This window comes from Prionailurus bengalensis, chromosome C1 (genome assembly GCF_016509475.1).
Source record: "Prionailurus bengalensis isolate Pbe53 chromosome C1, Fcat_Pben_1.1_paternal_pri, whole genome shotgun sequence".
Classification (NCBI taxonomy): Eukaryota; Metazoa; Chordata; class Mammalia; order Carnivora; family Felidae; genus Prionailurus; species Prionailurus bengalensis.
Window position 1 is genome coordinate 4,921,061 of NC_057345.1, and position 26,168 is coordinate 4,947,228.

Below are 26,168 nucleotides of genomic sequence, written 5' to 3' on the forward strand. Positions count from 1 at the left end.
TGTGTCACAGCGGTAGAGGGAGAGGGTATGAATCGTGGTACATTCGTGGCTGCTAGTTAGCGAGCACACACTTCGTTGCATTGCTTGATCCTTGTAAAATATCTTCCCCGCGAGGATGGTGCTGTCTTGGGTCAGGAGCCGAGAAGGTGGCTTGTGATCCACCTGGCAATTCACGCGGGTCAAAGAGAGAGATCCTGGAGTCCGCTGGTGTGTTGGGTCCCCTAGCATGCCAGGATTGATCACCTGGACGATAAGCCCTCTTGAGTTCAACGGCTCACACTCCAGGCCGACATTCTCCGTGACACACTTTATCATTATGACTTTTTCTGTATTAATCATGTGCTTTTATGGCTGTTAAAAATAGCATCCGGTGGCTTTTATTATATTACCCCACAGAGAGAGATAACTTCTGTTTTATTTTTTGTGGTTGTTTTTTTTAAACACCCAATAACAATGCTTTATGATGATGAGCAAAGAAAAGCCCCAATATGAGAAATCCCACTTTTCCTATGTTCTCCTGTGTTCAGTGTTTGCATAGTGTGGCTTAATCAACTCACGAGACATTAAAATGCGGATCGCCCTGAATGCACTCCTATGGACCCCGGTCTAGGACCGATTGGTGATGGGGCCAGCAGGTCAGCCCTCGAGGGGCCTGAGGGCACGGGGGCTGGGCCGGGTGGGCAGAAAGTGAGAAGCGTGGTTGCGACCCGCACAGGACTCTTTCCAGGACTACCAGGGTCTGTGGGAACTCACACCAGAGCTGCAGCAGACGGCCCCTGGGCCTGCAGCTCTCTGGCACAGTTCGTCTTCAATAACACGTAAATCAGGAACTTTGGGTTGTAAGTAGCAGTGGGGTGGAATTCTTCCTCAGCAGCAGCTCAAAAGCCTGGGGCAAAACAAAACAAAACAAAACAAAAATCCACAGTGCTCATTTTCTTCCCATGTTATAAATTAGAATTGTCGCTGGATGGAATCAGAATGATTGGTGGTTATTTGTAGACCATATTTGTGTTTGGAGTTCTTTGTGGCTCACGCTTGCAGTCTCGGGTTCAGACACCTGTATGGGGGCGATCGGGACCCTCGGAACGCAAGGGCAGGGAACGGGCCAGACAGCGAGGGGTCTCCGAAACTTGCCGAGCATCAGTGGCGGTGGGGAGTGGGGATGGGAGACGGGCTTAGAGACCCTTGGTCAGCAACACGAGGTGTGTGCTCTCCGGCTCTTGGAGAGTGAGGCCACTCCAGGCAGGCACGTGGTGTGGTGGCCTCTTCCACTCAGCTCGCAGAGTTGTCCCATTGAGTCAGTCACTGAGCACTGACTGCGGCCCTACTCTGTACAGGGCCCTGTAGTGTCCACAGGGAAAACAGAAGCCATGTTTTCTGCCTCAGAGTCTCATGGTCAAATTAAAGAGGCAGACAAACCTGAAAGTCACTGGCGGCTGAGAAGAACAGAAGCCTGAGCCTTTAGGACAAGTGTCCAGAGGATCCCAAATGGACTGGGATGACCAGAGAGGCTTCCTAGTGAGGTGGGCGATCAGCCAAGCTCTTGAAGTTGGGTAGGACTGTGTGCGTTACTTACATAGTCTATCTGGACACCCCCTTTTCACTTGGCGTGGTGGTCTGAGCTCCGTCTCTGTTGACACTCACCCCTCATCCCTTTTAACTGCTCTATAGTTTTCCACTGCAGGAGCATTCGAGCCATGCCCTAGTCAGTGCCTTTTTAGACTCTGTCCAGCTTTTCAGCATCACAGTGCTTTCAGGAGACATGTTCATACAGGTCTGCTTGTACACGTGTGCAGCCCTGGCCTGCCGGAATTGGTGGGTGTGAGGCCTTAGTGTCTTTCATTTTACTGGACACTGTGAAATTGCTCCCAAGTGGCTGTGCCAATTACATGCCCAGCAGCACTGAGAATTCCCATCTCTTCTGTGCCCCCCTGTACACGGATGGATGAAAGACGGTGCCCTGTTCAGTCTGAACGGAGTCTGTCTTAATTGTTTGTGGGGATGAGCACATTCTCATGCGAGCAGGTGTCCTTCGTGATGGATTGTCTACCACAGGGCATGGTTTTCAAACATCCCCAGAGAAAGACCTCTTTAGCAAGGGCTGCCCTCACCTCACTGCACATTTCCTGCATTTGTCCTGGTCTGGACCAATGGCCAGGAAGCCCAGAGGTCATGCGGGGACAGTGGGCAGGTGGTCCTTTCCAGCCAGGGAATTGCCATGTGGACACACATGAAGCTTTGCGTCTCACGGATCTTGGAGCTGTGATTTTCTACCACCTCAGCTGGTTTCCTCAGTTCAAGGGCATGATAAAGATATTTGGATCTACCGTTTAACATATCACTTGCTATAAGCCTTCCCTCAGGCCAGGAAAATTGCCAGCCCTGTCCACGGAACCGCTCAGCAGTCCGGCTTCTTTTGTTCTCGGAGGCTGGGGCCCTAGGAACACACGGCAACTCAAAAGCACATTGATTTTCTCAGCCAGGCACAGGATGGGGGCAGCCGCTTTTGAAGCTGACGAGCTGTTAAGTCCACGATTAGTTGTCTTGTCTGTAAGCCACGGAGAAGCCAGCTCGATAAGGTTTCCAGGGACGACAAAGGTTGGCAGGGAGGAAAAAGAAGGTGGTTGTGATGTGATGTCAGCGTTTCAGGAGATGAAATCTTAGCAGGCCTGAGGTTGGCTCTGCACCCCAGGGACATTCGTGCCTGCTTATCTGGAGCCTTGATGAGGGTGGGAGCTGTGGGGGTAGGAGAATCTCTGAGAGCAGAGGGGGAGATCTGACCTGTCCCCTGCCTCCAGTATTGCCACACCCCGGGTTAGGTGAGGTGGGTGGAGTCTTTGGGCCAAGCTGGAAGAGTACACGTACTTTTCAAGATCCCAGAGCTGTCCTCTGGTCCCAGAAGCTTATGGTGCTGTCTTCTGCCTGGTGTTCACACCTCTCTCCTGAGAGTGCCGAGTATAGAACCCAGGCCAGCGCTTGGCTGTCTACCCCCCGACTCCTTAGCTGCTAGGGTTCCACAACAGACAGGAGCCACACACACTTAGTATAGCAATGGCCGCTGGCTTATGAATCTCCTCCATACACACCGGCTACACTATCCCATTCAACCCCCATCGAAACATCTGTCTAAAGTACGTATTATTATCCCCATATCATAGATGAAAAAATTTGAGCCTCAGACAGAGTTGCTCCCTCCTCGTATCCTGCCACAAATCAGTGTGGAGGTGGGACTTGAGCCAAGGTTCCCCTGGTTCTGTGGCAAAAGTGTTTGCCCGGACATCAGTTGCTCCTGGGCATTCCTGGGGGGATTTGTGTTTTTTTCAGATCAAGTCAGCACAGACCGTCCATCTGTCAGCCAGCTGTCCGGTGCTTTCTCCCCCATTGTGACAGGTACTGAAGGCGCAGTGACGTGAACATGAACATTCCCGATCTCACGGCAGGACACAAAATCAAGTGTGCTACTCTAACACCAGGTCACCAGGAGTGTGCTGGGAGTCCTTGCGTGGAACCTACGGGAAGGGCACCTGAGGCAGACTTGGTCGTAAAGAGGAGACATAAACATGGGGCACGAGGCACTGGTGGGAGCTAGATAGTAACAGGTTGGGGTGGGACATAGCAAGGGGCAGTGACAGGGTCTGTTGAAAAATAGCTAATGTGATTTAAAGCAACAGGTGGCCAGAATTGCGACATGTCAGAATCTCTCCCAGCCCTGTGCAGACCAGATGTTCACCTCCCGGAGACCAGGCCTTCTCTGCTCTGATCACGAGGCACGCCTCGCCATAGACATCCTGCCTTTGGAACCAGTGGGTGGCACTGCACAGAGGCCGTTGTCTCAACTGTGGGTAGCATGGACAAAGGCATCCTTCCCCACTGAGCCGGTGCTGTGGTGGACAGGAACCCCCGGCCTGGATCATCTGCCTGGCAGAAATGTCAGTCATCCCCTCTGATTGGAATTTTCGGCAGTGAACAGAAAGTTTAGTTTTGCTGACACGTTTGTACCGTGTCCAAGAAGGAAGAGTTGCTTTGACTTCCCGACGAACTGCCTGGAAGCCGGAAGCCTGTTGTGAGCACAGCAGAGGCGGTAACAAGGTTATGTTTTTGGACTCAGCCTCATTAGAAGTGATGTTCTTTATTTGGACACTTAGGCCACATATTAAAAAGAAAAAAAAAAAGCACCTCTTTCAGAAGTAGGAATGATATTGTAGTTACCGCATTAGGAATTAACAGGGCATGAGATAACGGGCTGCCTCATGGCGATGCCAGATCGTTCCAGCCCTGCTGGCAGCCTTAAGATAAATAGATATCTCGCTTGCAGTCGATGGAGTATATTTAAAATAGCCAGCCGCAAACATGTATGGAGCCCAGATCAAGTTTGGAAAGCAGCAGCGCAGAGACAAGGAAGAGGTCAGCTGGCTCATGAAACGGCCGAGCAGCTGAAGCTCTCAGGGGGCCAGGCGAGTCGGTGTGTTGCCGCCTTGTGTTTTTGATAGAATCAATGCTTCTTGCTCTTCGTGGATGATCGTGTGGCTCTGGTGCGTGGACATGCTGCCTCACTCTGCTCCCCCCCAGACTCGCCATGCGCCCGCCAGTCTGTACGGTGCGGCGTTTCTGGCTCAGAACCCACGTTCTCCCACATCGACGTTGAGGTCATGGTAGCCTTGTAACTTTGGAAACTTCCAGGAGCGTCTTCCCTGGCCTCCCCCAGTCGGCAGTAGTCATTCCCTCCCTTTAATTTGTGTACCTTCCTTCAGGAAGCGTTCTCTCTGACTTTCCACTAGCCCTGTCCGGTTCGATAAACACATATTAAGTATCCAGTGTCTTCTAGATGTGAGAAGGTCTGTATCTGGTATCCAGGCACTCGATGGCCTATTAAGGGCAGAATAGCGAGAGGCAGGTAGGACACAGCATCGTACTTGAGAAACTTACAGAAACACGTATCAGGTCATTTCAGTGAGGTGTGGTAACCGGTAACCACAGAGGCTTTGGAGGGTTGGAATGGGCTTGTTTCCCCTCCGAGGACAGGGTCTGCACCGGCCACCCAGAGGCTCATGCCATGAGTGGTGGATATGCTGCATGAGCAGCTCCTTTCATGGGTGTCCTCTCATCTGAGCCTCACCCAACCCTGTGGTTCAGTCGTGTGAGTCAGGTGTGTTTATCCCCACGGGGACTCACCCTCGGCTCTTCGATTTCCAAACCTGCCACCCCCTCTCTTGTGTCCGGCACTGGTGGTTGAGGTGTCCTGGTCTCATGATGCCTCCAGTGGAGCGAGCCAGCCTGTCTGGCGGACCTTGGAGGATCTCCCCGAGCTCTCTTCTGACTTTTAATCATCTGAGTTTTTGTGCAGCGTTCTGCTGGCATGCTTGCACGTTAAAACTCAATTTCCTGTTACCTGGATGTGTTTTGGTAGAATCAATTCAGGAACTCAAATCCATAGTCTTTCTTTAATTTCTAATTACTTAGCATCCCTGGTGACATGTCCCTACCCAACTCGTATAATTAAATTTTAACTAATAAATAACATTAAACTAGCTACGCTTTGAAATGGTAATAGCCTCTGTTCACCTTCTGCTGAGCTCATGGAGGCCTGGCCACGGTGGTGGTTTTGCTTCTTTTTCTTAAGGCTCTGCCTTCCCTGACCAAAGGCAGTTGACAACAGCAATGACAACTATGGCATCATTCATCGAACACCTACTGAATACCTGTTCCTGTCCCCATCGCTTTATGGGTGCCATCTTGTCCAATGACTTGGCAACATTCCCATTTAGCAGGCCATGCCATTTTCCTCATTCTTGCAGAAGATGTACTTAATTTTTAGAAGATTAAGAAATATATCTAAGGATGCCCAGCTGGTCTGTAACAGAGTCAACACACTACCCCGGGTCTGTCTGATTGCAAATCCCCAGTTTCCTCATCGCCATACCGCTTCGGCTTTCAGAACACCCGATACTCCGGAGATGTGTGCTAAGACCAGGGAGGTCTAGGAGCACGGGCTTCAAGATGCAGCATGGGGCACCCACGCACGAGTCTCAAGTGAGATGGGGGGATGAGGAAGGTCTTTCGGTACAAGTGGTGGTCCCCTTCCAATCACTGGGCCTCCCTTCTTTATAACCCCAGAGAGTCAAAAGAGCAAGAGCCCCTCCCTGACTGTTCCCCAAGCCCAGGAACCTGGCGCCCTCGGGTCCCCGGGGACTTTAGGAAGAAGACGTGGGGGCCTTTTGCCATCCACTTCAGTGGCTGCGAGTTCGTCCTCCAACACTCTGAATACCTACAGGGCCTGTTGTCACTCCTTGGCTCTCATTTCACCCAGGTCCTGTAGGAGCTTTTTCTATCCCCATGTCAGCCTTAATTGAGAGACAACAAGTTGTGTTTATCCATCCCACTATGAATTGCCAGTTTCTATCCATCCCGAAGCTACAGCTCTCAAGCTTCCAGGACACGTTGACTTTGGCATGCGGGGTCCGAGTGTTCACTCTCCCTATGCAGGGTTGCCAGATTTAGTGCACTCCCATGTAGGTACACACACACACACACACACACACACACACACACACGTGCACATAATGTCCTGTGAAATTTGAATGTCAGATAAGCAATACATAACTTTTCAGTACAAGTATGGCCCGTGTAATTATCTGGGACATACTTATGCTGAGGTCTTATTTGCTGCTTGTCTGAAACGCATATTGGGCTGGGTATCCCGTATTTTATCTGGCCACCCTCTGACCATCGGAGCAGTTTCCTTGGAGTCTTTGCAGACAGAGATTTGGCTGCTTGGGTATTGGTCTCGTTGAGGACTTGAGGAAGTGAGTTGGTTTATCTCCAGACACATAATCGATGCAGGAACCATAAAAACCAGGAAGGACGCTGGCCACCGCTGAGAAGAGACGGCACTCCTGGCAGTGTGACAGCAAACCCAAGGGCCGCCGGGCCCGGGGACCCTCTTATTCTCTCTGAAAAAGGACTCTGGGGGCCACTTGGACCGCTGGCAGCCCAGGCCTTGCCCTTCGAGGCTGCTCCCCCAAGGAAGCAGGACCCTGGCAGTGGTGAAGAGGTGCCAGGAAGATGTTGAAGGAAATGGGTTTGTAGTTTCTGCCTTCCTCACGTCTCTGGTAGATTACAGTCTGTAAAATATTTTGCGATTTCCTTTTTTAAACTTGATTTGAGCCTTATTGAGCTAGAAACTCCCTGTCGAAGGTAGAGCAGCAAGACATCAACTTGGTATGCTGAACTTGTACTTAATTATTATCATAACAGTCCCTTAACATGATTGCAGATTAGCCCACAAGGACATGAATGGGAATTTTAGCATATTCAATTACAATGGAAACTCTTGAACACCACTGTCAAAATTCACCCCAGGGCCTTTCTATTTGGGCCCCAACATACAGCAGGCACAAAGTTAGATGTTACTCAGGACACATAACCTTGATTTTTGTAAGCATAATTTACGGCCTCATGCAGAAGCTGGGGATGCCTTTTAAGAACGTGATATATATTCCACCCACCTCGGTAAATGACCAGATACAGCTGCTTGGGTTGGGTAAAGAATATCTCTGGCCTTCACTTGACCGAATAGTAAATTATTGATCTTCTCCACATCTTTCAATGCCCTGACATTGCTGGGGAAATTTACTCCTGTCATCTGCAGCTGTGGCCTCTCTCCGTGTGGTGCTCTCCGTGCTCAGAGGGCACGAATCTTCAGCCCATCCTAGGACAGTCACGCCTGACCCCTGTAGTTGACATGGGTTAGTCACTGACACAGGGAAGGCGTATGATTTGCAAACTAATGAGGCCCAAGTTTCTGTGTCTGTTTCCCACAGACCAGCAAAAATCACGGGGAAGACAGAGGCGTGACGGAGGGCTTCTGCGCACCCAGTAGGAATGGCAGAGGAAGGCGTCGGTGCATAAAGGCAAGAAGGGAACAGCTCTTCCCACAGCACTAGGGCAGAGACCGCTTTGGCGGTGGGCTGGCTCCGGTCTCCTTGTTTCTTCTGCACACGCGTTGGGGTTCTGGCTGCTAAGCCGCCCTCTGCTTGCCCTTCCTGGATGCAAACCCACACCATAGATGGAAAGCTGGTGATTTCCTGAAAGCACCTTTCTGGCTCTTGTTTTCTTCCAGGACAGGTGGAGTGACCTTCCATTTCCTCTTTGTGCATCTGAATTCCAACACCTTGTAATGCTTTCTGCTCTTCAGGACGTGCCTGTACACTCGTATCTCACTCATGCAAAACCCGGGGGCCACGCGGGCACGTACACAGCCATGTTGCCACTTGCTACCTGCAGTGTGGCCCACTGGTCAGCCCGGTCAACCTCACCTGGGAGCTCACGAGGACGGCACACTCTCAGAACCCAACCCGATCTCCTGAATCAAGATCCGCCTTTTAGGAAGATACTAAAAGTATCGTAGGCACTGGAAGGGATTGACCCTCACCTTCTTTTTTCTTCCCTTGGTCACTTGGCCGTAGGCTCGTAGGTGTTGTGTTTTTTAATCTTATGTTAAGAAAAATATCCAAAGGAAAATTTCACAAGTTGGTCTGGTAATTTATTACTTGATTCCCAGCACCTTTTGAAAACTTGTAAGTGAAATCTCTGATCAGACGGTTTGAGCCTACCACTCTTTATTCTGCCCTTGGCCATGAAGGAGAGAGAAGAGTGGGTTTCTCTCCGACAGTGGAGCTTGCCAGCGGGCGCTGACTGAGTGGCTCCCTCGCCCTCTTCCCCGGGTGGACGAGCCCTGTTCCTGCTTTGTTTGTCTCCACCCAGCAGGGCACGTTCATCCCCTGCCGAGCCCAGCACTTGGCATGGTACCTGGTGCATATTTGGTGCCCAATAAACATTTTTTGAGTGAATGGATAAGGTGATGGACTTCCACGAAGGGTCAGACAGTAAATAGTTTCAGTTTTGCTGGCCAGATGGTCTTGTCACACTGCTGCAGTATGAAAGCAACCGTAGACAATAAAGAACGGATGTGACTGTGTTCCAGTAAAACTTTATTTACAAAAATAGACTGAGGGCCGGATTTGGACTGGTCGACTCCTGTTCTCGATTATGGCAGCAGGTTCTAGAAGGATCAGGGTGCAATGGGAACCAGTGAGAGATTGATGGGGGATGATTAGGGACTTGCCTCTCACACGTGAGCACTGCCATGTTTTTAGACTTACGTTTGCAGCCTGACAGTGTTCCTTAATTCTGTAAGGAATCAACACTTAAAATTTTCTTTTTTTTTTTTTATTTTAGAGAGAGAGAAAGGTAGCATGAGCAGGGGAGAAGGGCAGAGGGAGAGAGAGAGATTCTTAAGCAGGCTCCATGCTCAGCACTGGGCTCTATGCAGGGTTTGCTCCCCTGACCCTTGGGATCATGACCTGAGCCAAAATCTAGAGTTGGACGCTCAACTGACTGAGCCACCCAGGTGCCCCAGGAATTAACACTTCTGTTTATGACACACTGTCACATCAGACAGTGTTGTTCATCACAACGCTGTTCCGGTGGAGTTAGGATGTCTTCTTTCTCTTTCTTTGTAGTGGTAACATGCCCATGTGGCATGGGTTTATTTGTTCTCAGTCTGAAGAAGGTAGGAGACATCCTTGCAAGGGCAGTTGGGTCCCGTTTCTCCCACAAGCCGGGGACATTTCTCCATAGTGCTGTGGAGAGGGCAGGGCAGGTCCCCAGGATGCACTCTGAGCTCCAGGGATCTGTTCAGGGACAGCAGAGCCAAAGGAATATGACCTTGGTGTGACCGGGTGGGTCAAAGGATCAGGCTTTCATGGCAGGAGGGAAAGGCTGAACCCCATGCATCTTCGGGCCTGAAGTGCTTTGAAAGTAGCCTGGCCGTGTTTGATGTGACAACGTCCCCCTAAAATAGAGGCCGTAGGGAGGGTACAGATGTTATTCGTCCGTGTTTAAGTATTTACATGACAGCACGAGAAACCTGGGCATTTTCTCTTTCATCTTTGCTGCCACAATTTATGTACAGTTTTATGATGGATGCGAGAGGTAGACATTTATTACAAAAGTGTAAGAGATGTTGACTCTTCACGAATTGATTATTTAGAATTTATTTTATTAAATATTCTAGGTGGCGTGTGATAAACTGAACCTCTGCTGGTTTGCAGCTTAATGATTCATGTATCTGCGGCAGTGATAAGGAAATCAAGGACTGCGTTTGCCATTTCGGGGGAAGAATGTGGACTATTATTAAATCTGGAATGGGCCTCTCGAGAAGCCCTCCTTAAGGGAGCACACGTATCAATAATTTCTTCTCCATACGAGAATCCTAATGTTTCACTTATGGAAACATAAATTCTGAGCAAGTGGCTGTGGTTTTTCCCCTCCCTTTGGCTCCTAATATCCTGTACTCATGGCTGACCAGCTCCTACTCCTCGGTTACTGTCTAGTGTCCAGAGTCCTTCAGTCTCTGTGTCTTCATCCTCCGATTTCTAGTTTTTCATGCTCTTACAAAGCTCTGCTGAGGTCGATGCATTTCAGCAACTGAGATGCTGGCAGAGACCAGGAGAGTGTCCCTTTTGTTTGAAACGTCCTGAAAGATATGTTGAAGTCTTGGAGGAGATGACGAGTGACTGGGACATCTCAGAAGTCTGATGGAAGTGTGGTCAGCCCATGTAGGATCTAGGCTGCTGCCCTGAACCCATTCGTGTGGCAAAGCCTGTCTGGTGAGTTGCGTCTGTACCGAGGACAGCGGATGGGAGCACCCTGGAGCTGTGCCCATTCTCAGGGGACACGGAGCCCGGGAAACTTAGCAGGTGTGGCTGTCCTGTCACCTCGGGACAGAGGGCAGGCAGAGCTCCTGGGGGACATCTAACGAGAATGACAAATCTGCGTGCCTCATGGTGACATTTTGAAGGTATCAGGGTTGTCTGGTAGCTTGAATTGCAAAATACTCCCTGACTTCTTCCTCTTTCCACAACACTGGACGGGTGGCTAAATGCTGTAGTCTTTACTGTAGGAGTCTGTGGGAAGCTAGGCTGGGGAGCCCCAAGACTTCCTGTTTCTGCCCAGGTTCCTTACTCATCCACGCGTGGAGCAGCCCAGTCACACACTCAGTCCTTCCGTGGTGTGATGCCCCGACACCGATATTGTACTTGAATCCCTCATTTTGTTGCGAACATGGAATTAGACCTACTTGTCAGCATCGTGCCATTTTAGGTTCCGTTTCCCCGAAGAATGCACACGGAACTGTTCACAGTTATTCCTCACAAGTGGAACCTGCTTGGCTCTTGTCAGGACAGGGAAGTCCAGGAGGAAGTGAGCTCGCTCCTGAGCTTTCGTTCTTTCGTGGCTCTGAGGTAGTTGTTAGAGTCTACACTGCAGTCCCCACATACAGGTGGGCATAAGAGCGGCTCCCTCGGCCGGTACAGGGTTGTGTTTGGTTGTTGTGCTCTCATGGAATTCATTGTCCCTTGACGGCCAGCTCTCAGAGCCCCCAGAACAGGCAGTGGGTTTGGACACGCTCCCGTTTTCTTGTTTGCTTGGTCCGCTTCTGTCTCACCAACACTGAACACGGGAGGGACTCAGTTTCTGTTTGTGGGACGCCTGAACGAGTGTGTGGAGAGCTGGCCCATCAGGGTTTCGAGTGCCTGATGGCAAGCCGGGTCCCGGGACCCTGGAGCCGAGCCATGCAAGGCGTGTGTGCTCGGACACCTGCCGTGACTGGGGACAGCCCCCTCCTGTGTGCGGAACCCCCTCGCTTGCCTTTTCCTGGGAGGCAGCAAAGTAAGCCTCATGGAAGCAGCTTCCTTTCCCAATTAATGAACACTCTCAAACATGATATGAAATGTTTGGAAACGAGATGCAGCACAGTATTTTGCCCGTATTTTTTTTTTTTTTTTCGTTTCACAACACCTGGCAATAAAATTGCCGGGCTAAATACCAGATGAGTGTGCGCCTCATTATGTATAGTAACTTCGTCTATAACTTTTTTAAGCCCTCCAGATGGAAGCACGGTATAAATGTGGAGAGCTTGAGAGGGGAAATGAAAATAAATGCACTAAGAAATAAAGAATCTGTTTTTTATACTTTCTTTTGCAAATAGTGTTTGCAATGACATATTGTGAATGGACTGAATTATAACAAAAACGGAAATGAAACAGAGCTCGGGGGTAGAAAGAGCAATTGTTACACTCACTTTAACTGATATAATGCAGAGCAACGCTTTTTACACTCAATTAGTTTGTACATTGTGTTGGACACAAACCAGAATGTAGAACATTTTTGGGTTTTGTTTTTACATGATTAAGGGAGATGAGATGAAATAAATTCAGTGAATTACCCTGCGTTCCTTTTCGGTCGGAGATACTTTTGTTTTGTTTTTCCTCACCCCTGGTATTAAATGAGCAAGGCTGGTTCCTCCAGCGGCGACCTCTGTTCCCAAACAAGGTACTCCTCCCAGAGATCAATGGACCTTCGATAGAGTTCCTTTCTCTGCCTCAGGGCCATCTTTTGCTGCACAAACAAGGTTAGGAATCGGGGCTATTTACATTTGGTATTTGACCGTATCTTGTGCCTTGAATATCAGGAGAGGATAGCAAGTGTGATAGCAGCTCACAGATGTTTGCAAGCATTTAGGCAATGAAACTATTTCCAAGGCTGTGTATTTCAAGATCCTTATTTAATTTATTCTGCTTAATTATCCTTTCTTGCATTTTTAATGCTCCTAATATGATAATATTAAGAATTGCGGTGTGTGATTGCGTATTGCTCGTCTGAATACGTGCTAGATGTGAGAGGAAATGTGGGTTGACACTGTGAGCCGGGACCCAGCCCCGTGCCCTCTCGTGTGCGGCTCTGTCTCCCGCGGGAGGGTCTGGGAAGGGACCGGGTCTTCACCATCCAGAGGATGGAGCATTTCTCAAACTTTACTGTGCGTGCAAAGCCCCCTGGGGATGCTGATTCAGGGGTTCTGAGTGGAGCCTGAGCTGCTGCCTTCAGAGCGAGTGGCCGGGAGCTGCCGACGCTGCTTTGAGTAGTGCAGTCACTTTGATGCGCGCCCTGAAGAGTGAACACGGGAAACCACTAGCGAGTGGCAATGACATCAGCTGGATCCCCCGGGGCTGTGTCAACTAACTAGTACCCCTTACCAGCCAAAAAGAACCAACAAATGCTGACCAAGCCATGCCCGTGGTGCCTGGCATGTGTCCTTTCTTTCTGGAGCCGAGGTTGTGGTCAGGGTCTGACGCTGGTCTGGTTGAAAAGATCATTCTCATTTTCCTACATGCAGAAGGAAAGCCACACCTGTGGTGCTCTCAGACGTCCTGTGTTTTCCGTTCAAAACCACAAATACTAATAAGAAAACCATGGGAGAAACCTGTTAGGTATAATGCCCAATTACAATTATTTTTTACTCCAAAAGGCACGTCAAATAAATAATGCAGTTTATGTTACTTCTAGAAAATGCAGCAGCATTAGTTAATTTACATAAATTATACAACTCATTATCTTTGTTTATAAAAAGCCTTAGCAATATTTTGGCTTATGTTCCGAAAATGGAAAAAACCCCAGATTTCACTTCAGTGTAATTTTCCTTTCCTGCAGTCACCTTTTTATTTATTTACAGAAAGAGCGTCTGTTTGACAGATCCCCTTAGGATTACTGCCCTTTCCTCATGATGAATGGAATGCATTAAGTCTGACTTTTGTTTATAAAAAGCCAAATAAATACAAGTGAAGGAATCCAAGCACCCGGAGCTCTGAGCTGCCATGGCGGCTTCCCCTGCCGGCTTTCCCTGCTGCCCGAGGTGGGCGCCAACGTGCGCAGGGTGGGGAAGAGGCTGCGGGGACCAGGAAACTGGTTTTTCCTCCCTTCCTTCTTCCATGCAAGTCCGCAGGCAGCTCGGGTTAGGTGCTGTGTTGTCTCGTCCTGACGCACCACCTGTAAGCAGACCGACTGGTCCCATGCTGTCCAAAGACAGCGGCCGCGAGCCACGTGTCATTATGGAGGCCCACATTGTGCCCACTCTGATTTGCGAGGTGCCAGAAGTATAAAATACACACCACATTTCATAGCCCTACTAGGAAAAAGAAGCCCTGTTAAATAACCCGTTAATATTTGTACTGATTACATGTTGAGATATTTTAAATACATTCGCTAAATAAAATAGATCATTAAAATCAGTCTCACCTGTTTCTTTTTCCTTCTTTACTGTCGCTGCTAGGAATTTTAAAATGTGGCTTCGTGTTTTGCTTACACTGAACAGCACTGGGACTGTACCATGCTAACCAAGAGGCTGAAGGCCTGGATTACTTTTAAGCGTGCCCATAATTTAGACTCTGATTCTAATTCCTCTACTGGCCCGGCATGAGGATCTGACTCGTAATCGGAAACTTACGATGCAGTGCACTTGTAAGGGCAGGTCCTGTCGGATGCTGTGGTTGGAGATTTGAAGGGCCCATAGGAGAATAACATGGTATGAGAAAATGGAGCTCTTATCCCTCAATAGCGCTTGGCTGGTGCTTCCAGCTTGAATATTAAAGTCTGCCTATGAATGGCGAGACCCAACTCCCGGGTTATTTCAGAGTGGAAACTGGTGAATCCTAAACACTCCTTCATCATGTACCCATTTGAATGGCACGAGAAAAGCGCTGCCCCGTGGCAGGTCTGCAGAGCTGAGGTGTGCTTATTAGAGCAGGGAATGGCGGACATGATTCCTTTTGTAGGGAAACCTGTGCTCTGCCACGTGCCAGGGTATCTGGGCTTTTGATATCAATGTGTTCAAAATGGAAGCTAATGCCAGCAGATCTTCTGTCTGGGAGAGCATAGCCTGAGACCCCAAACCCCCTGGGGTGCACCCCGGAAGGGAACATGGCCTTTACTCGTCAGTTCTGCCGGGTCCAGGTGGAGCTCTTTGCCCTCATGGCACTTGGCACATTAGAGACAGTGATTTCTGTCACTCTTTAGTTGTCAATTAGTCATTTCTTTACTTCTCCCATCCATCCATCCATCCATCCATCTGTCCGTCTGTCCATCCATCCATCCATCCATCCATCCAAGAAACATTATGATGAGCTCACTGCATGCCAGGCACTTTGCTAGGCATTAGAGATACAGTGATGCACAAAACGGATCCATTGTCTGCTCTCTTGAAACTCTCCACTGAGTGGGATGGGGACAGACAGGGATAAGCAACAAGTGCCTGAGGACCTTTGAGAGAAGTGCTGAGGGTGATGAGCAAGGCACATGCCCAGACCGAGAACAATAGCCAGACATTGGGCTTTGGTGCTCTAGGAGAGCCTGAACGAGGCAGGAACATTCTACCTGAGACTCCAAGGACGAAGATCTGGGATAGGCCATTCTCAGTAAACAGGACAGAGTGAGTCTTTCAGGCAGCAAGGATCTTGGTTTCTGCTGATGGAATGGGCCCAGTGTGCCTGGGAAGCAGGGACAAGGACAGGGTTGTGGGAGGTGTGGCTGGTAGGGCCTGGAGCCAGGTCATGTGGGGGCACAGATGGGGTAAGGATTTTGGATTCTCTTCTAAGGGATTTTAGGAAGGGTCTTAGGGATGGTGGAGAATGTTCTGGATGAGTAACTTGGCCCTGGGCCGATCGTTACTGGGCATGTCACTTAATCCCTTGGGGTGTTGGCTTCCTCATCTGTGAAGTGGAATGGCTGGGGGAGAGAAGCTAGCCAGAACGTTCTTCAAGGTTTTTTTTTTTTTCTATGATTCAGAGAGAGTTCGGTGTCTTCTCCTTTTGGATCAGATAACTTTCATGTCCCTTGAGGCTGGTTCTGGGTGGCTTATAAGGGTGGCATGTGAAGTCTTCAGCCTTGATATTTGTGAGTTCTTTGGCCTCATAAATTATGAGAAGACAGAGTGATCTTTGGCAGTGCATCAGAATCACTGTGAGCTGCTGGGGTTCTAAAGTGTATTCTGGGGTAGGACGTGGGCATCTGTAATTTTTTTTAAAGAGCTCCCCAGGTGATTAATTCTGTGTATTGGCTAGGTTGGAGATCCCCTGGGGATTGTGCCTTTATGAGGGGACAAGGATGGTCCTTGTAGCCAGAGGTTGTCTGTGTAATAGTATGTCAGATGCCTGAGGCACACAGGGTCTCTTGGGACCCTTCCAAGTCCAAATGTGTAGGCCTCCCATTAGATCAAGGGTCTTCGTTCAGAAATTATGATTACCTCACTTTGCACAAAGGGATCTAGTACAACCCACAGAATAAATCCATGGTAGATTGAGGGGCTTTCTGGTAGGTTTTTGTTATACTGACAAATTATTTGCTGTGAAGGCAAAGGGATTGGTTGTCATGAGTGCCGCTAATGATCTTGGGTTTTGGGGGTTATGACACGTCTGGTGAGGAGCATTTCTGATGCACCTTCCTACCATCCCCCAGCCACCCTCCACTGCCATGAGTAAGCCAGTTGAGTATCTGCAAAAATCTTAAGAACCCAAGGACAGAGTGAAGTGCTAATCCCATTCCCTCTTGTACATCTCTAAAAATACCCATAGACCTCTCATAGCAATGACAAAGTAATTGGTAGCAAACTTAGCATTCTACCAAAACCTACTAGAACTCTGGAAAAAAATATGTGAAATGACTGTTGTTAGTTGTTGGGAAACAGGCAGTGCAGGAATCTGATATCTGAGAAGAGTAAACAACAAGGTGAGTTCTGGCTTTCAGGCTGGAGACTTTGTTCCAGTAGCATGGAGACAGGTAAGCAAAGAGAACATGGCAGTCTAGCTGAGCTGAGGAGATCTAGATCAGAGTTTGGGATGGCCAAGGCAATTGGAATTTATAGGGAAGAATACTGGAAAGAAGGGACATAAACAGAGGAAGAGATCCAGAAATCTGCATAGTAGGTCTCCTTGAGTCTTTGGCTAAATACTAAGCTGAGTGTGTATAAGGTGAAGCTCCATGAAGTTGGTCAAGGAAAACAACCACTGAGGGCTGTAACTAAAAATTCTCAGAACTCACACACAACTTGGAGATGTTCAAGTTTGGAAGCTAAGTTGTGTGAAGAGATATTACTGGACTCCGAGGGTATTTATTAGAGACCTCAGAAGGGCCATACCTTAAGAATAGGACTAAACTCAGAGCGCCTGGGTGGCTCAGTTGTTTAGGCATCCCACTTCGGCTCAGATCATGATCTCATGGTTCATGAGTTCAAGCTCTGCATTGGGCTCTGTGCTACCTGCTGAGAGCCTTGAGCCTGCTTTGGATTCTGTGTCTCCCTCTCTCTCTGCCCCTCCCCTGCTTGCATTCTGTCTCTCTCTCAAAAATAAATAAATATTTTTTAAAAATTTTTTAAAAAGAATAGGACTAAACTCTCCCTGGAGTAAAGACTAATCTAGACTCACCCTAGCAAAGCACAAAAACAAACCTCACAATGAGCAAGCTAATCTGAAAGTAATGCAAATGCCTGATATAACAAAATGCAACATTCTTTAAAGTAAGACAGCAGAAGTCTACACTCAACAATGTATCATGCACAGTACCCTGTATTCAATAAAAAATAATGATTCATGTAAAAAAAAAAAAAAGCGGAGAAGGAAATGTGACCTATATCCAGGATACAAATCAGTTGGTAAAAATGGAGCCCCAGATAAAGTAGATATAAAATTAGAAGACAAAGACTTTAAAACAGCTATTATAAAATCTTCAGTGATTTAAAGGAAAAGATTAACAGTGCAAGGAGAGGATTATAAAAAAATAACCAAATAAAACTTTTAGAATTTCAAAATATGATATCTAAAGCGAAGATTTCACCAGAAGAGTATATTAGTCATCGACTGATATGTACAAAATTACCACAAATTTAGAGCTCTAAACAACATTTATTTATTAGCTCACAACTTCTGAGAGTTGGGAATCCATATGTGGTTTAGCTGGATCCTCTGTTTCAGGGTCTATCACGAGGCTGGTTCAATCAACATGTCAGCCAGGACTGATGGCTCATCTGAAAGCTCACCTGAAGAGAATCTACTTCTAAGCTTTCTTAGTTGCTGCAGGAATTCAGCTCCTTGAAAGATGTTGGGCTGAGGGCTTCAAGTTCCTACCTGGCTTTTAGCCAGAGGCTGCCTTCAGTTTCTTACCATATGGACCTCTCCAACATGGCAGCTTAATTTGTCAAAGTATATAAGCCAAAAAGACAATAAAGAGTTTGCTAGAAAAGCAGAAGTCACAATGTCTTGGAACCTAATCATAGGTGTGATACCCCAACATCTTTAATGTACCCTATTGATTAGAAGCAAGTCACCAATGTGCCCATGAAAAAAAGAAGTGGAGATGACACAAGGGTATGAATAATAGGAGGTCAAGGCCATTGGGGCCATCTTGGAGGCTAACTATCACAATGGGCATAATAGTGGGTTAGGCACTAAAAAAACAAGTCAATAAACTTGAAGATATAGCAATAGAAACAGCCCAAAATAAAGCACCCAGAGAAGGAAAGATGAAAAAAATAACAGAAGAATAATAGAGACTCAGTAAACTTGAAACAATATCAAATAATTTGACATACATATAATTGGAGGCCCAGACCACGGTCAGGTGAGGATAGGAGCAGCAGAAAAATACTGAAGAAGTAATGGTCAAGATTATTCCAAATCTGATGAAAACTATAAAATCATAACTCTAAAACACTCAGTGAATCTAAACATGGGGCAGGATAAATACATAGACAAGAACACAAAGAATTATCATAATCAAATTGCTGAAAACCAGCAACAAGGAAGTAATCTTTTAATTAGACACAGGAAAAAAAAAAGACAAATCACAAAGATAAGAATTACTACTGATTTCTCATCATTAACACTGAAAGCTAGAAGACAATGAAGCCCCAACCTAGAATTCTTTATTAACGGAACATATTCTTCAAAACATGAAGGTGAGCAATGCTTGGGTGGCTCAGTCAGGTGAGCGTCCAACTTCAGCTCAGGTCATGATCTCGCGGTCTGTGAGTTCGAGCCCCTCGTTGGGCTCTGTGCTGACAGCTCGGAGCCTGGAGGCTGGCTCCGATAATTGACCAAAACTTATAAACTTATAACTCTTAATGCCTACAACAAAAAAAGAAGGAAGATGCAAAACAATAACCTAACCTTCCAGCTCAGAAAATTAAAGAAAAGCAAATGGCACTTGGAGTGTTTAGAAGTTAAGGAAATAACTTAAACAATCCACTTAAATGAAACAGAATAGAAAACTAATGGAAAAAATTGATAATACCAAAATTGGTTCTTTCAAATGATCAACAAAATTGTTGTACCTGTAGCTAGACTGACAAAGATAGATGATAGATAGATAGATAAAGATAGATAGGTGGGTAGATGATATACAGATTGATAGAAGACCCAAGGGACTAAAATCAGGAATGGAGGGGACATCACTACTGAATTTATAGAAATAAAAACTATTATAAAAGAATACTATGAACACCTATATGCCAACAAATTAGATAATTTCAATTAAATGGGCACATTCCTGGAAAGATATAATTACTGAAATTGACTCAAGAAGATATTGAGAATCTGTATAGACCCTAAAACAAGTAGAGATATTAATTTAAAGATCTTCTGACAAAGGGGCTCCTGGGTGGCTCAGTCAGTTAAGCATCCAACTTTGGCTCAGGTCATGATCTCATGGTTGGTGAGTTTAAGCCCATATTGGGCTGTGTGCAGATGGCTCAGAGCCTGGAGCATGCTTCGGATTCTGTGTCTCCCTCTCTCTCTGCCCCTCCCCAGATCATGCTGTATCTTGCTGTCTCTCAAGAAGAAATAAACATTAAAAAAATTTTAAAAATATCTTCGACAAAGAAAAGCCAAGAGTCAGATAGATTCACTAGTGAACACTACCAAGCATTTAAAGAATAGTTAACACAAGTCATTCACATGATATTCCAGAATATAGAAGAGGAGAGAACACTTCAAAATACCAATTTTATCTCTATACACTAGCAATAAATAATTTGAAAATCAAATTAGGAAAAAATCAAATTAAGAAAATAATTCCAGTTTATAATAGCATCAAAAGAATAAAATACTTAGGAAAAAATTAAAAAAAAAATTTTTCAATGTTTATTTTTGAGAGAGACAGAGTGCCAATGGGGGAGGGGCAGGGAGAGAGAGACACAGAATTTGAAGCAGGCTGCAGGCTCTGAGCTGTCAGCACAGAGACCGACACAGGGCTCGAACCCACAAACACAAGATCATAACCTGAGCTGAAGTCAGACACTTAACCGACTGAGCCATTCAGGAGCCCCTTCGAAATAAATATTTTAAGAGAGGTACAAGACTTGTAAATTGAATAGTACAAACCATTTTAAATGAAATTAAAGAATACATAAATAAATGGAAAGACATTCCATGCTGATGCATCAGAAAACTTACTATTAAGGTGGCAACAATTCCCAAACTGATGTACAGAATCAATGCAATCCCTAACAAAACCTCAGCTAAGAGTTTTTTTTTTTTCAGAAATTGATAAACTGAACCTAAACAGAAATGCAAGGGACCCAGAGTAGTCAAAACAATGCTGAGAGAGAAGAACAAAGTTGGAGGACTCAAAATTCTCAATTTAAACACTTATTATATGGGGCGCCTGGGTGGCTCAGTCGGTTGAGTGTCCAGCTTTGGCTCAGGTCATGATCTCATGGCTCGTGAGTTCGAGCTCCATGTGCTGACAGCTCTGTGCTGACAGCTCAGAGCCTGGAGCCTGCTTTGGTTTCTGTGTCTCCCTCTCTCTCTCTGCCCCTCCCCTGCTTGTGCTCTGACTTCTCTCTCTCTCTCTCAAAATAAATAGAAATTTTTAAAAAAATTAAAAAAAACTTACGATAAAGCTACAGTAATCAAGTGTGGTTAGGGCATAAGGATGGAATATAGATCAATGAAATAAAACTGAGAGTCCAGGGGCACCTGGGTGGCTCATTTGGTCAGGTGTCCAACTTCAGCTCAGGTCATGATCTCACAGTTGGTGAGTTCAAGCCCTGTGTTGGGCTCTGTGCTGACAGCTCAGAGCCTGGAGCCTGCTTCAGATATGTTTCCCTCTCTCTCTGCCCCTCCCCTGCTTGTGCTTTGTGTCTCTCTCTCTCTCTCTCTCTCTCTCTCTCTCTCTCTCTCTCCTAAAAATAAAACTAAAAAAAATTATAAAAATTGAGAGTCCAGAAATAAACCTTAACAGTTTTGATCAATTGATTTTCAACAAAGGGGCCAAGACTATTTAATCAAGATAGAACAGTCTTTTTAGTAAATGGTTATGGGACAACTGGATATACACAGCAAAAGGAGGACTATGGGCTCCATCCTTGTATTATACACAAAAACTAACTCAAAGTATAACATAGACCTAAATGTAAGAGCTAAAAATATCAAAGTCTTAGAAAAAAACATAGGAATAAATTTTCATAATTTTAGGTTGGAAAATGATTTCTTAGTTATAATAACAAAAGCATAGGTGATTAAAGAGAGGATTGATAGATTGGACTTCATTGAAATTAAAAGCTTTTGTTTTTCAAAAGTTTCTACTAAGAAGTCAAAAGGTATCCAACAGTATAGGAGAAAAATTTTTGCAAATTATAAAGCTGACTTGTATCTAGAATATGTGAAGAGTTCTTACAACTTAATAATGAGAAGAAAAATAACTCATTTAAAGTGGGCAAAGAATTTGAATAGAAATTTTCTCCAAAAAATATATATGACTATCCAGTAGGTCCATGAAAAGATGTTCAACAAGATCATTAATCATCAGGGAAATCAAAGCCATGATGAGATACCAGTTCACACCTACTAGGATAAATATAATAGAAAAGACAGATAATAACAAATGTTGACAAGGATGTGGAAAAATTAGAACCCTCATACATTGCTGATGGGGCTGTAAATGGTGCTGCTGCTGTGGAAAACAGTTTGTCAGCTCCTTAAATGTTGAACATAGAATTACCATATGACCTAGCAATTGCACTCCTAGGTATATACCCAAAAGAAAGGAAAACATATGTTTATGGAAAAACTTGTATACAAATGTTCATAGCAGCATTATTCATAATAGACAATAAATGGAAACAGCTAAATGTCAATCAATTGATGAATGAATAAACGGAATGTGGTATATCCATGCAATGAAATATTACTGGTAAAAATAAATGAGGTGCCAATACATGATACAACATGGATGAACCACTAAATATTATTCTTAATGAAAGAGGCCAGTACCAAAGACCACATATTACATGATACTGTTTATATGAAATGCTCAGAATAGGGCAATCTATAGACAAAGAGAGTAGATTAGTAGTTGCCTAGGGCTAAAGGCATGTGTGCTGGCTGGAGATGGGGAGTGACAGGTAATGGGTATAAGGTTTCTTTCTGGGATGATGAAAATGTTCTGAAATAATATTATGATGATGATCACACAAGACTGTAAATATACTAAAACTGTTGAGTGACACCTTAAATGTGGGAACTTTATGGTGTGTAAATTACATATCAATAAAATGTTAAAAACAAGATGATTGTCTAAAGCAAAAATAATAGTATATAGAGGCAAAATGCATGACAATGATAATACAAAGGAAAGCAGTGGGAAATGGAAATGCATTGTTGAAAGGTTCTTACAGTACTGATGAAGTGCTATAATTATTTGAAGTTACAATACTGTGATTAAAGACACACATTGAAAATCCCAGAGCAACCACTGAAAGCTAAGAGAAATAGCCAGCAAGCCAATTGTGGAGATAAAGTGGAATACTGAAAAAAATGAAGCCAGGAAAAAAGGAAAATGAAACAGGACAAGTAGAAAACAAATAGCTAGCTGGTAGAGATAAACCCAACTATATACATTATTACATCAACTATAAATGGCTTAAGCATTCCACTTAAAAGCTAGAGATTATCAGAGTGGACAAAAAAGCAACACCCAACTATATGCTCTCTACAAGAAATACAATTTAATAATAATGACACAGATAAGTCTGAAGTAAAAAGATGGATAAAAGATATAGTGTGCAAACCATATCTGTATGTCTATATCTAAGCTATAGTGTACAAACTAAGATACAGTGTGCAAACTATGAGAAAGCTAAAGTGACTATTATCAAGCAAAGTAGACTTCAGGACAAGGACTGCTAATAAAAATATAGATGTTTCACAATGATAAAAGGGTCAGTCCATCAAGAAGACATAATGGTCCTAAATGTGTGCACACCTAATTACATGACTTCAAAATACAGGCCAAGTGACAGAACTGAAAGGAGGAGCAGAGAAATTCACAATTACAGTGGGACATGTCAACATTCCTTTCTCAGTAATGAATAAAATAGACAGGAATTCAGTAAGGACTTCAAACCTTGAATAATGCTATCAACCAACTTATCTAATTGACATTTTTGAAACAAAATAGAGGAAAATACATTTTTTACAACTGCACATAGAACATTTACTAGGCTAGGTGCTATGCTATAAAACCAGTCTCATTAAATTTAAAAGGATTACTATTTCTCTGGCAGTCACTGAATTAATTTAGAATTTCGGATGTAAGATATATATCTGAAGAATGTCCAAATATTTGGAAATTAAACAACACATCTCTAGGGATAAAAAGAAAAAATCATGAAGGAAACTAAAAGATATTTTTGAAATGAATAAAAATTAAAACACAACTTATAAAATTTGTGTTATGCACCTAAAGCAAATCTTAGAAGGACATTTATTCTTTTAAGTCTTATATTAAATGCTTATCTGGTATTTACATTTGAAAAGGATAAATGCAATTCATATTAACAAAGGTTTACAAGATGGTCTAAGCTTTCACATTAAGAAGCTAGAAAATGAAGAGCCAATAAAAACCAAAGTAGAAAAAGGTAATAGTAAAGATTAAAGGGAAATCAATGAAACAGAAAATAAGACAATTTGTAAATAGACAAATAAAACAAAAACTGGCTCTTTGCAAAGATCAATAAAATGATAACCTATAGCTAGACTGATCAAGAAACAAATGAGAGAGAACACAAGTTATTAATATCATGAATGAAAAAGGATTCATTATTCCAGATGCTACACACATTAAAGGTAAAACCAAGGAATATCATGAACAACTTTATAGTGATAAATTTGGCAACTTAGATGAAATGGACAAATTTCTTGAAAGACAAAAAGTATTAAAATTGACACAAAAAGAAATGGAAAATCTGAAGGGCTCTGTTTTTGTTAAAAGAAATTGAACTTGTAATTAAAAATCTTCCCATGGAGAAAACTCCTTCAAACTGTATTTAATCAAATGTTTAAGTGAAATATAATGCTAATCTTACCAAACATTTTCAGAAAAGATAAGAGATTGGAACACTTTTCAGTTCATTTTATGATACCATAACTAGACAATGACATTACAAGGAAAGAAAACTGCAGACCATTATCTGTCATGAGCATAAATGTACAATATAGAATATTTTAGCAAATTGAACACAGCTCTATGTAAAAAGGACAATATACCGTGATTAGTGGGGTTAATTGCTGGTACGCAAGGTTGGTTTAACATTTGAAAATCAATCCGTGTAATGCACCATATCAAAATAGCAAAGGATATTAACCATATAATCATGTAATTCTCTCAACAGATACAGAAAAAGTATTAGATATAATTCAATATTCACTCATGATTTAAAAAAAAAAAAACTCTCGGCAAGGTAGGAATAGAAGGGAATTTCCTCAGTCTGATAAAGGGCGTCTATAAAAAGCCTACACCTGATATCATACTTGATAGTATATTATTATACTTCCCCTTAAGATTGGAAAATGGCCAATATGTCCACTCTTACCACTTCTATTCTGGAGGTCTGAGACAGGACAATAAGGCAAGAAAAAGAAAGAAAAGGCATGCAGATGGGAAAGAAAGAAGTAAAACTTTTTTTATTTGCCGACAACATACATATATTTTATATATATGTATATAAAATTATAAGGAATTTATGGGAAAAACTACAGGAAATAATAAATAAATTTAAGAAGTCCACAGGGAACGAGATCAGTATATGAAAAACAAGTGTCTTTCCATATATTAGCCATGGACAATTGGAAAACAAATTGAAGTTAAAGAAATGCGCAAGTTAGGATAGCATAAAAAACTTGAAATATTTTAAGCTAAAATTAGCAAAGTATGTGGAAACTGAAATGTATACAACATTTCAGTGAGAAATTAAAGAATACTTAAGTAAATGGAGAGATACGGTTTATGCATGAATTAGAGGATTCAGTGTTGTTCCTATGGCAATTTCCTCCAAATTGGTCTACAGCCCTAATGGAATCCCAATCAAAATCCCATCAGGCTTTTTTTTTTTTTTTTTAAGAAATTGATAAGCTGATTCTAAAATTTATATAAAACACAAAATAGACCTCACATAGCTAAAAGAATTCATAAAAACAAAGCTTAAAAGTTGCACTACTTGATTTTAATACTTAATGTAAAGCTACAGTAAGCAAGACAGTGTGGGATTGGTATCATTGGGTAGATTGATGTCTCAGACAGGCAGATTTCAGGTCTCAGTTTCTGGACTTTCCTTGGAGACAAACTGGAGAACTAACTTAATCTTCCCTGGCAATGATGGTGTGTGTGTTTGTGTGTGAGAGAGAAAGAGAGGGAGAGAGAGAGAAAGAGACAGAGAGATGGTGTTTTGTATTCTTTTATGTAATGGTCAGTCTGGGGCGTCCACAAGAAGGGACACAGGAGAGGCTCAGGAAGAGAGTTGATTATACTCAGAGGTCCTAGGAACAGGGGATGTGACACACCACACAGGGTCACAAGAGGAGAAACCCGTGTGGTCACGTGACAGAAGAGGCCCTAATGAGGGGAGGAGAGATACCTAGGCCATGGCCTTTATTGGAATCTGCATAGGAAAGCAGGACTGGACAGGATAAACAGTTTAGGATTGGGTAGTTGGATAGTCCCTAGTGCCTGGCGCCAGGCCCTGGGATGATTAAGGCAGAGGAATATTGCCTCCTAGGATTAAGGGCCAGGCAGAGGTAAATCTCTGGGTTAGTTTGCATATCAAAGGCAAGCTCCTGGCTGAGCCCTTTGCTATCTCTGTAAATTGGCTAGCCCCAGAGGGCAGTCTCTCCCCAGTCAGAAAGGTTTTTGAGTTTCAGTAATGCAAGATAAGTAAATTCTGGAGATTTACAATAAAGCATCTTGCTTAGAGCCAACAATACTGTATTGTAGATTTAAAATTTGCT

The 26,168-nt window shown here is 44.2% G+C and overlaps 1 protein-coding gene across 6 annotated transcripts in view; it reads left to right on the forward strand.

The window, feature by feature from the left end:
• The window catches only part of CAMTA1 (calmodulin binding transcription activator 1), an 857,550-nt gene that overhangs the window by 427,714 nt on the left and 403,668 nt on the right, over positions 1-26,168 (forward strand). The gene's annotated exons all lie outside the window — the stretch shown is intronic.